This window comes from Alosa pseudoharengus, unplaced genomic scaffold, assembly GCF_046254945.1.
Source record: "Alosa pseudoharengus isolate Yale_2024_CS ecotype anadromous, Long Island Sound unplaced genomic scaffold, YU_APseudo_1.1 YU_APseudo_1.1_scf_9, whole genome shotgun sequence".
Taxonomy (NCBI): domain Eukaryota; kingdom Metazoa; phylum Chordata; class Actinopteri; order Clupeiformes; family Clupeidae; genus Alosa; species Alosa pseudoharengus.
In genome coordinates this window covers 5,073,098-5,082,284 of record NW_027468881.1, presented here as the reverse complement: position 1 = coordinate 5,082,284, position 9,187 = coordinate 5,073,098, and the positions used below count along the sequence as shown (strand labels likewise).

General features: G+C 49.4%; 1 long non-coding RNA gene across 1 annotated transcript; it reads left to right on the top strand.

Moving 5' to 3' along the window:
* The first annotated feature begins 289 nt into the window (after positions 1-289).
* Positions 290-8,889, top strand: LOC143115166 (uncharacterized). The gene is made up of 3 exons (XR_012985062.1): positions 290-389; positions 1,310-1,511; positions 8,716-8,889. It is a non-coding gene; the product is annotated as an uncharacterized LOC143115166 (long non-coding RNA).
* Positions 8,890-9,187: the final 298 nt, after the last annotated feature.

Sequence of the window (9,187 nt, the reverse complement as noted above, 5' to 3'; positions counted from 1 at the left end):
TAATTGGTCAGCCAATCGCTTTGGTGAGACTCATACATATATACTCAGTGACTGCCTTTTTCTGTTACGTCCGACTGGCTGGTTGTTGCTCACCCAATTTCCGCTATTTACACAGGTAACAGCGTTTCGGCGTTTTCCTCTCGAGGCTCTGCTTTTGTTTGACTTGGTGGCCGTTTAGTTATACTAGTGCCTTTTTGTGTATACACCGTCCTTGTGGATCCTCCCCCATCTCTGTAGCTGGCATCGCTTCGCAGCTGGTATGTTTACACTTTTCTTCGCGGCACATGTAGGCTACATTGTGTCACATATAGTAAATGTTTGTTTGCATTTTAGGTAGTTGCTGCTACTTTCACCCTAGTGCTTTTGCCCTCTGCAGTGCAAACTTGCTGGTACGTAGCCCTTTTCGAGTGTTAGCCAGTCTTTCCTTTTAAAATATACATTGACATTCAGTTTTATTTCGTATTGCAGAAAACTGCGGGTAATTAACAGCGGGATGGGGAACTGCTGCCGTGCTGCTGTGTAACCGCTGCTGCTTTGTCTTGACTACGTCGGACCCTTTCTGCCACCAGTGTTTAGGCCTTCTACACGAAGTGCTGCAATCTGCCCTTGAATTTTGTTTTATTGTTAGCGGCGCATAGACAAGCGGTCGTAACGCCGCAGCTTACACCTAGCTGGCTAGCTGGCCATCACTCTTCCTATTGTGTATTATCGTGTGACCATCATTGTCTCGACTTCATGTTGTCTTATGTGTCACCCCCTCCATTCTGTGTGTTTAGTTAAGGTGTCCAGCCATCTCACCTCTCCAACTCTGATTTATGTTTGATTTTGTAACTTGTTTCTAACGTCTGATTTCTTTTGTTGATTTGATTTGCCATTGGCAGGAGGCCCATTCACTTGTGCTGCTGATAACCAGTGTCTTAGCATTTGTTTTGTTATTCACTTCTTTATTTTGTATATTTGTCTGTTTGTTTGTGTTCCACTGGCAGGAGGCCGCTTCCCCTGTGCTGCAGATAACCAGTGTCTCAACCTCTGTTACTTTGTAACTCCTTTCTGGTTTGCAGTTATTCCAATTTGATTTACCATTGGCAGGAGGCTATTTCACCTGCGCTGTTGATAACCAGTGTCTTAGCATTTGTTTTGTTATTCACTTCTTTATTTTGTATATTTTGTTTGTGTTGCACTGGCAGGAGGCCATTTTTCCAGCTGCTGAGAGCCGGTGCCCTACTCTTAGTTATTGTTTTTCTTTAGTTAATTGGTTGGTTGACTGTGGCCCCACTAATTGTCTTACCCTGTCCTGTGTCTTTCCTAGGAGCTGAGGCCTGCGGTGGAGGGTCTGCTATCTTCCTGGTGGCGTTCCCCTTCTGGTGTGCTACTTACATCATGGCTGTTTCAGACTTGACCTGGCGTGTGTGTGTGTGTGTGTGTGTGTGTGTGTGTGCGTGTGGACACTTTTGCAGTGGTGTGACCTTTTCCTGGACGCCCCCCTCACTAGTTAGCCGGTCCCTTCACTGGTAAGCCTCAGTTCCTGTTGTCTGTCGCCCTCTTTGTGTGTGTGGTGTGCTTGAGCTACATCAGCTGTAATTTTAGACATTGTCAATAAAATTGTGTTTTTTACTTGGATGAAACCACGTCTCTGTCAGTTAATGAACCTGTGTGCATATTAGACCAATTCACTATATACATTTCCCTGGGTGCAATTCCCAGGGTGGCGTAGTCGATCTTACTTGGGTTAGTACCTACGTACTACTCAACTCCCATCTGCCACATTTGGCGTAGTCGGCAGGATTTACTGCTAAAAACAGAGACGTGTGTTTACATTCTTTTTGTTTCCTTTTTTCCCCTCCTCCTTTAGTATTTGCTTGGGTGATTGTGTGTTTGTGTGCTCCGCAAACTTCTATTTTGTTTGGGAGTGTAACATTTTTTTTTAAAAGGCAAAGCAGCAGCGGCTTTTTTTTTTTCTTTCTTTCTCTTCTCTCTTTTTCGGGGATATAGTTATGGAGGAGGAATTGCAAGGGTTGAGGGATCAAGTGGCACAGCTTAGAGCAGATAATGAACGGCTCCAACGGAAGCGCACTGTACCTGACCCTGATGCTGGGATTCCCACTCCATCTAGACCAGCTACTGTCCCCCCTACTGCTGGCGCTTCTGTATCAGAGCGACTGGTTTTTGTACCGAGGGAGAGGAGATGTCCCATGTTTAGGGGAAGATTGGGGATAGAGTTGAATGAATGGCTTGAGGAAATGCATGCTTGTATTAGATCTCGGCATCTTTCCAGAACTGATCAAGCGTTCTTTTTGTTTGACCACTTAGAAGGGGAGGCACGTGATGAAATCAAATATCGCCCAAGTGCTGATCGGGGCGATCCAGACCAGATAATCTCTGTGTTGCAGGAGCTCTATGGGCGTTCTGAGTCTAATGTAGCTTTGCAGGAGGCATTTTTCTCCCGAAAACAGCAAGACGGGGAGACTCTACAAGAATTCTCCCTTGCCCTAATGGGACTCATGGAGAAGGTCAAGCAGCGCGCGCCCAGTAACATGCCTAATGCAGAGGCATTGCTCAGGGACCAGTTTGTAGAATATGTCCTTGATGGTGCACTGCGTCGGGAGCTTAAGCAGATAGTCCGCAGGCAACCTACTGCAACCTTACTTGAAGTCAGGGGGGAGGCGATCAGGTGGGAACGGGAGGGTTTGCCTGGTGGTGCGAGGAGTCGAAGTCACTCTGTCCCTTCAGCTTTTGGCATCCAGTATGGGGTTCAGAGTAGACCAGAAGTCGTGTCTAGTGCCCCCCAGGTGTCTGCGATGAGTGAGTTGAAGGAGCTATTAAAAGTCCAACAAGAGCAGCTGAAATGTCAGCAAGAGCAGTTAAAGCAGCTCACTCAGAGCATGGCCCTGCTGCAGGGCTCCCACCAGCGTAGTCGTTCTCCTCGTAGTGGCCCCATCATATGCAGACGTTGTCAGCAGCCTGGCCATTTTGCAAGAGACTGTGATTGGGTACGTGTTCCTCCTCGCTCACAGTCTTCACATGTTTCTCCTCACTCTGGGAGGCAGCCTCATCCCGCTCAGGTTCCGGAAAACTAGCGCCCACCGCACTGCAGAGCCACAGTTCGGGTGGGGCCGCCACTGGCTCAGGGTTTGCTTTTAGGGGTGTCGGGGGTGAGTCTAAATTAATGTCGTCTTGTCCTCATTTAGATGTTACCTTGGGTGGTGTTACAGTGTCCTGTTTAATAGATACTGGGTCAATGGTGTCTACTGTAACTGAGAGCTTCTTTCTCCAGCACTTTGAGCCATGGGGTCAACAACGCCTCCAGTCCTGTCACTGGTTGCAGCTTAGAGCGGCTAATGGGTTGGCCATCCCCTATATTGGCTATTTGGAGTTAGATGTAGAGCTCTGTGGTAAGTTAATGCCAAAGTGTGGTGTTTTGGTGGTTAAAGATCCTCCTGGTGGGTTGTCCTCCTTGGTCCCTGGTGTTCTAGGGATGAACGTCCTTTGCAAATGCTACCAAGAGCTCTTTGGTCAGCATGGTTCGGCCTTGTTTGATTTGCCCCCAGTCTCCGGAGTCCCAGAACATATTGTGCAAGCCCTACAACAGTGTCACAGTCGACAGGCACAGGCCCCTCGTGACTCTCCCAGTACAGTAAAGGTTAGGGGTGGGAAGGCCTGTCGTGTCCCCGGAGGAATGATGAAGTTGGTGGCTGCCACATGCTCAGAACAGTATTCTGGGGTCACGGTGCTGTTCGAACCACCAGCCTCTGGGCTACCTGCCGGTCTGCTGGCTTCTCCTGCATTAGTGCAGGTGACACGAGGCACCGCTTATGTACCCATAGTCAATGTGGGTTCTACAGATGTACTGCTGTATCCTCGAACTAGTCTCGGTACATTGGTATCAGTGTATGTGGTTAGTCTACCAGCAGGAGTCACCGAGTCGCCAGCTTGTGTAGCTACAGTGGCAACTCAATCAGTGTCTCCCACTGCGCCAGATCCGGTGGAGGCTCTGGATCTGTCCCCATTGTCTACCGTAGAGCAGGGGCAAGTGAGGTCACTCCTTAAGAAATATGCCACAGTGTTTTCTGCCCATGACATGGATTTAGGTTGCACTAGCTTAATAGCCCATGATATTCCCCTTTTTGACAGCGTACCCATTAGGCAGCGCTACAGGCGGATTCCGCCATCAGAGTACGAGGTGGTAAAAGAGCATACTAATAAACTGGCACAGGTGATTAGAGAAAGTAGCAGCCCCTATGCCTCCCCCATTGTTCTGGTCAAGAAGAAGGACGGTAGTTTGCGTCTGTGTGTAGATTACCGCCAGCTTAACAACAAGACCAGGAAGGATGCCTTTCCGCTGCCACGGATAGAGGAATCTCTAGATGCCCTAACCGGAGCTCGCTGGTTCTCCACCCTTGACCTTGCCGCTGGGTACAATCAGGTCCCGGTTGTTGCGGAAGATCGCCCCAAGACTGCCTTCTGTACTCCGTTTGGACTTTTTGAGTGGAACCGGATGCCCTTTGGGCTCTGTAACGCCCCCAGCACCTTCCAGAGACTAATGCAAAGAATATTTGGTGACCAACAATGCCAATCATTACTTCTGTACCTGGATGATATTGTAGTCTTCTCTTCCACAGTGCAGCAGCATCTGGAGAGGTTGGATGTAGTGCTGGGTCGGCTGCAACAGGAAGGGCTGAAGGTGAAGCTCAGCAAGTGTGCCTTTTTCCAGCAAGAAGTGCGGTACTTGGGCCATGTGATTTCGGACCAGGGCGTCTCCACCGACCCTAGCAAGATCGAGGTAGTTGCCAATTGGCCACCTCCTAACACCATCACAGAGCTGCGGTCCTTTCTGGGTTTCGCCAGCTACTACCGTCGTTTTGTGGAGGGTTTCGCCAAGCTGGCGGCCCCTCTGCATCGTCTGGTTGCAGAGCTGGGGGGAACCAAGGTGAAGAGAAGGGCTGGGCGGAGTGTCATTGGGACCTGGACAGAGGAGTGTGACAGCAGTTTTGAAGCATTGAAGACCAGACTTACCACAGCACCAGTATTGGCCTACGCAGACTTTTCTCTACCCTTTATCTTGGAGGTTGATGCGAGTCATGGTGGCCTGGGGGCAGTGCTCTCCCAAGAGCATGGAGGTAAAGTTAGGCCCATAGCCTATGCCAGCCGGGGTCTGCGGCCCACTGAGCGCAACATGCTGAACTACAGTTCAATGAAGCTGGAGTTCTTGGCGCTCAAGTGGGCCATTACCGAGAAATTCAGAGAATACCTTCTTGGCCATAAGTGTGTTGTCTTTACGGACAACAATCCGCTAAGTCATTTGTCATCTGCCAAGCTCGGGGCTGCTGAACAACGCTGGGCATCCCAACTTGCCTCATTCGATTTTGACATAAAATATCGCTCTGGGAGAAGCAACAAGAATGCAGACGCCCTGTCACGCCAGTATCCACCAAGCTTGCAGGAATTGGAAACCATGGTTCCTGGTAGTCTGCTCCCCATGGCCATACAAGAGGCTGGACAGCGTGAGCAGGTTGAGGTAACTCAGGCCGCTGTCACAGTCTTACCAGGTCATACATTTTCTGATGTTTCTGCCCTCCAACAGGCGGATCCAATCATTCAGGAGCTTTTGGTGTTTTGGAAGCGGGAGCAGCGACCCAATGCCGACGAACGGAAGCAGCTATCGCGACCTGCTTTGACACTTCTCCGACACTGGGACCGCCTACTGGAAAAGGATGGACTGTTGTATCGTCAAGTCTTTCGCCCTGATGGTGCTGAGGCAGTGTTCCAGCTGCTGCTTCCAGGTGCCTTGAGGAAGGACGTACTGACTCAAGTCCATCAGGAACATGGCCATCAAGGGGTGGAGCGCACATTGGAACTACTTCGTCAGCGGTGTTATTGGCCGAATATGTCGGCTGAAGTGGCACAGTGGTGTCAGGCATGTGAGAGGTGCCAGGTTGCCAAAGATACTCACCCTGTGGCCCGTACTTTTATGGGACATCTATTGGCTTCTCGACCGAACGAAATACTGGCCATTGATTACACTTTGTTGGAACCTGCAAGGAATGGACTGGAGAACGTCCTAGTCATGACCGACGTCTTCAGCAAATACACCATTGCTGTCGCCACTCGTGACCAACGTGCCTCCACTGTGGCCCAGGTCCTGGTTACTGAATGGTTTTGCAAGTTTGGAGTACCGGCCCGCATCCATTTAGACCAGGGACGCAACTTTGAGAGTTCTCTTATCCAACAGCTGTGTGGCCTTTATGGCATTGTAAAATCTCGCACCACTCCATACCATCCAGCTGGTAATGGCCAGTGTGAACGGTTCAATAGAACCCTACATGATCTGTTGCGCACCCTGCCTGTGTCCCAGAAGAGAGACTGGAACTCCTGCTTGCCTCAGGTGCTCTACTGCTACAACACCACGCCTCATCAGTCAACGGGTGAGTCGCCATTCTTCCTCATGTTTGGCCAGGAACCGAGGCTACCTGTAGACTTTCTGTTGGGCCGTGTTCCAGATCCAGTTGTTGGCACCGTTCATGATTGGATTCAGGAACACCAGAACCGACTACAGATCGCTTTTGAAGGAGCCCGAGAGCGGTTGCAGACTGCAGCAGCCCGCCGTAAGAAAACCCATGACCTGAAAGTGCGAGATGCACCACTGAAGGAGGGTCAGCTGGTATTTCTGCGGGAGTGTAATACACGAGGGCGTCATAAAATCCACGACCTGTGGAGCTCAGTGGTGCATCGAGTCCTGAGAGCACCAAAGGAGGGTGGGCCAGTATATACTGTCGCACCTGTGGAGGACCTGACCAAATCCAGGCAAGTCCATCGTGCCCTTCTGAAGGCTGTGATTGGCGACAACTCTGACCAGATACCAACCAGTAGTCCACCCCCTATGGCTATACCACCCACTGAAGAGGATTCCTCCGGGGAGGACGATCTATTTGTCTTAAGGGAAGCGGCTCCTGAAGCAATCCCTAGGCCACCACCTGCCCAACCAGTAGCTGTGAGTCAACCTGCTTCTGCATTGCAGCCTGCACCATTGCCTACGGACCTCTTGGCGTCTGCTCCATTAGAAGTCCCCCATGCCCTAACGAGAAACCAAGCATCTGTCCCTGTGTCATCTGCTAGCCAGTCTGACAGTAGTGAAGTGGGACTACGAAGGACCGCACGCTCCACAGCTGGCCATCATTCCAATATCCACCATCTTCCAAGACCTTTGGGGGAACTGGCACCAGGGGTTGCGAACTCTCTTGATCCTGTGTCTAATTCAGTTTCTGCTCTTTTTAGGCCATGGAGTTAATGCTATTCTAGCCCTCTCTGGTCCATCGTTGGGGCAACGATGCAAGAAGGGGGGGTAGAGTGTAGCAGAAAGGAATGTGGTTCCTGTCTGTAGTCAACGTCACGTCAACTAGCAGGTAATTGGTCAGCCAATCGCTTTGGTGAGACTCATACATATATACTCAGTGACTGCCTTTTTCTGTTACGTCCGACTGGCTGGTTGTTGCTCACCCAATTTCCGCTATTTACACAGGTAACAGCGTTTCGGCGTTTTCCTCTCGAGGCTCTGCTTTTGTTTGACTTGGTGGCCGTTTAGTTATACTAGTGCCTTTTTGTGTATACACCGTCCTTGTGGATCGATCCTCCCCCATCTCTGTAGCTGGCATCGCTTCGCAGCTGGTATGTTTACACTTTTCTTCGCGGCACATGTAGGCTACATTGTGTCACATATAGTAAATGTTTGTTTGCATTTTAGGTAGTTGCTGCTACTTTCACCCTAGTGCTTTTGCCCTCTGCAGTGCAAACTTGCTGGTACGTAGCCCTTTTCGAGTGTTAGCCAGTCTTTCCTTTTAAAATATACATTGTCATTCAGTTTTATTTCGTATTGCAGAAAACTGCGGGTAATTAACAGCGGGATGGGGAACTGCTGCCGTGCTGCTGTGTAACCGCTGCTGCTTTGTCTTGACTACGTCGGACCCTTTCTGCCACCAGTGTTTAGGCCTTCTACACGAAGTGCTGCAATCTGCCCTTGTATTTTTGTTTTATTGTTAGCGGCGCATAGACAAGCGGTCGTAACGCCGCAGCTTACACCTAGCTGGCTAGCTGGCCATCACTCTTCCTATTGTGTAATATCGTGTGACCATCATTGTCTCGACTTCATGTTGTCTTATGTGTCACCCCCTCCATTCTGTGTGTTTAGTTAAGGTGTCCAGCCATCTCACCTCTCCAACTCTGATTTATGTTTGATTTTGTAACTTGTTTCTAACGTCTGATTTCTTTTGTTGATTTGATTTGCCATTGGCAGGAGGCCCATTCACTTGTGCTGCTGATAACCAGTGTCTTAGCATTTGTTTTGTTATTCACTTCTTTATTTTGTATATTTGTCTGTTTGTTTGTGTTCCACTGGCAGGAGGCCGCTTCCCCTGTGCTGCAGATAACCAGTGTCTCAACCTCTGTTACTTTGTAACTCCTTTCTGGTTTGCAGTTATTCCAATTTGATTTACCATTGGCAGGAGGCTATTTCACCTGCGCTGTTGATAACCAGTGTCTTAGCATTTGTTTTGTTATTCACTTCTTTATTTTGTATATTTTGTTTGTGTTGCACTGGCAGGAGGCCATTTTTCCAGCTGCTGAGAGCCGGTGCCCTACTCTTAGTTATTGTTTTTCTTTAGTTAATTGGTTGGTTGACTGTGGCCCCACTAATTGTCTTACCCTGTCCTGTGTCTTTCCTAGGAGCTGAGGCCTGCGGTGGAGGGTCTGCTATCTTCCTGGTGGCGTTCCCCTTCTGGTGTGCTACTTACATCACGGGTGTTTCAGACTTGACCTGGCGTGTGTGTGTGTGTGTGTGTGTGCGTGTGGACACTTTTGCAGTGGTGTGACCTTTTCCTGGACGCCCCCCTCACTAGTTAGCCGGTCTTATTGCTTACCTTCACTGGTAAGCCTCAGTTCCTGTTGTCTGTCGCCCTCTTTGTGTGTGTGGTGTGCTTGAGCTACATCAGCTGTAATTTTAGACATTGTCAATAAAATTGTGTTTTTTACTTGGATGAAACCACGTCTCTGTCAGTTAATGAACCTGTGTGCATATTAGACCAATTCACTATATACATTTCCCTGGGTGCAATTCCCAGGGTGGCGTAGTCGATCTTACTTGGGTTAGTACCTACGTACTACTCAACTCCCATCTGCCACACATCGTAGCTTAAGA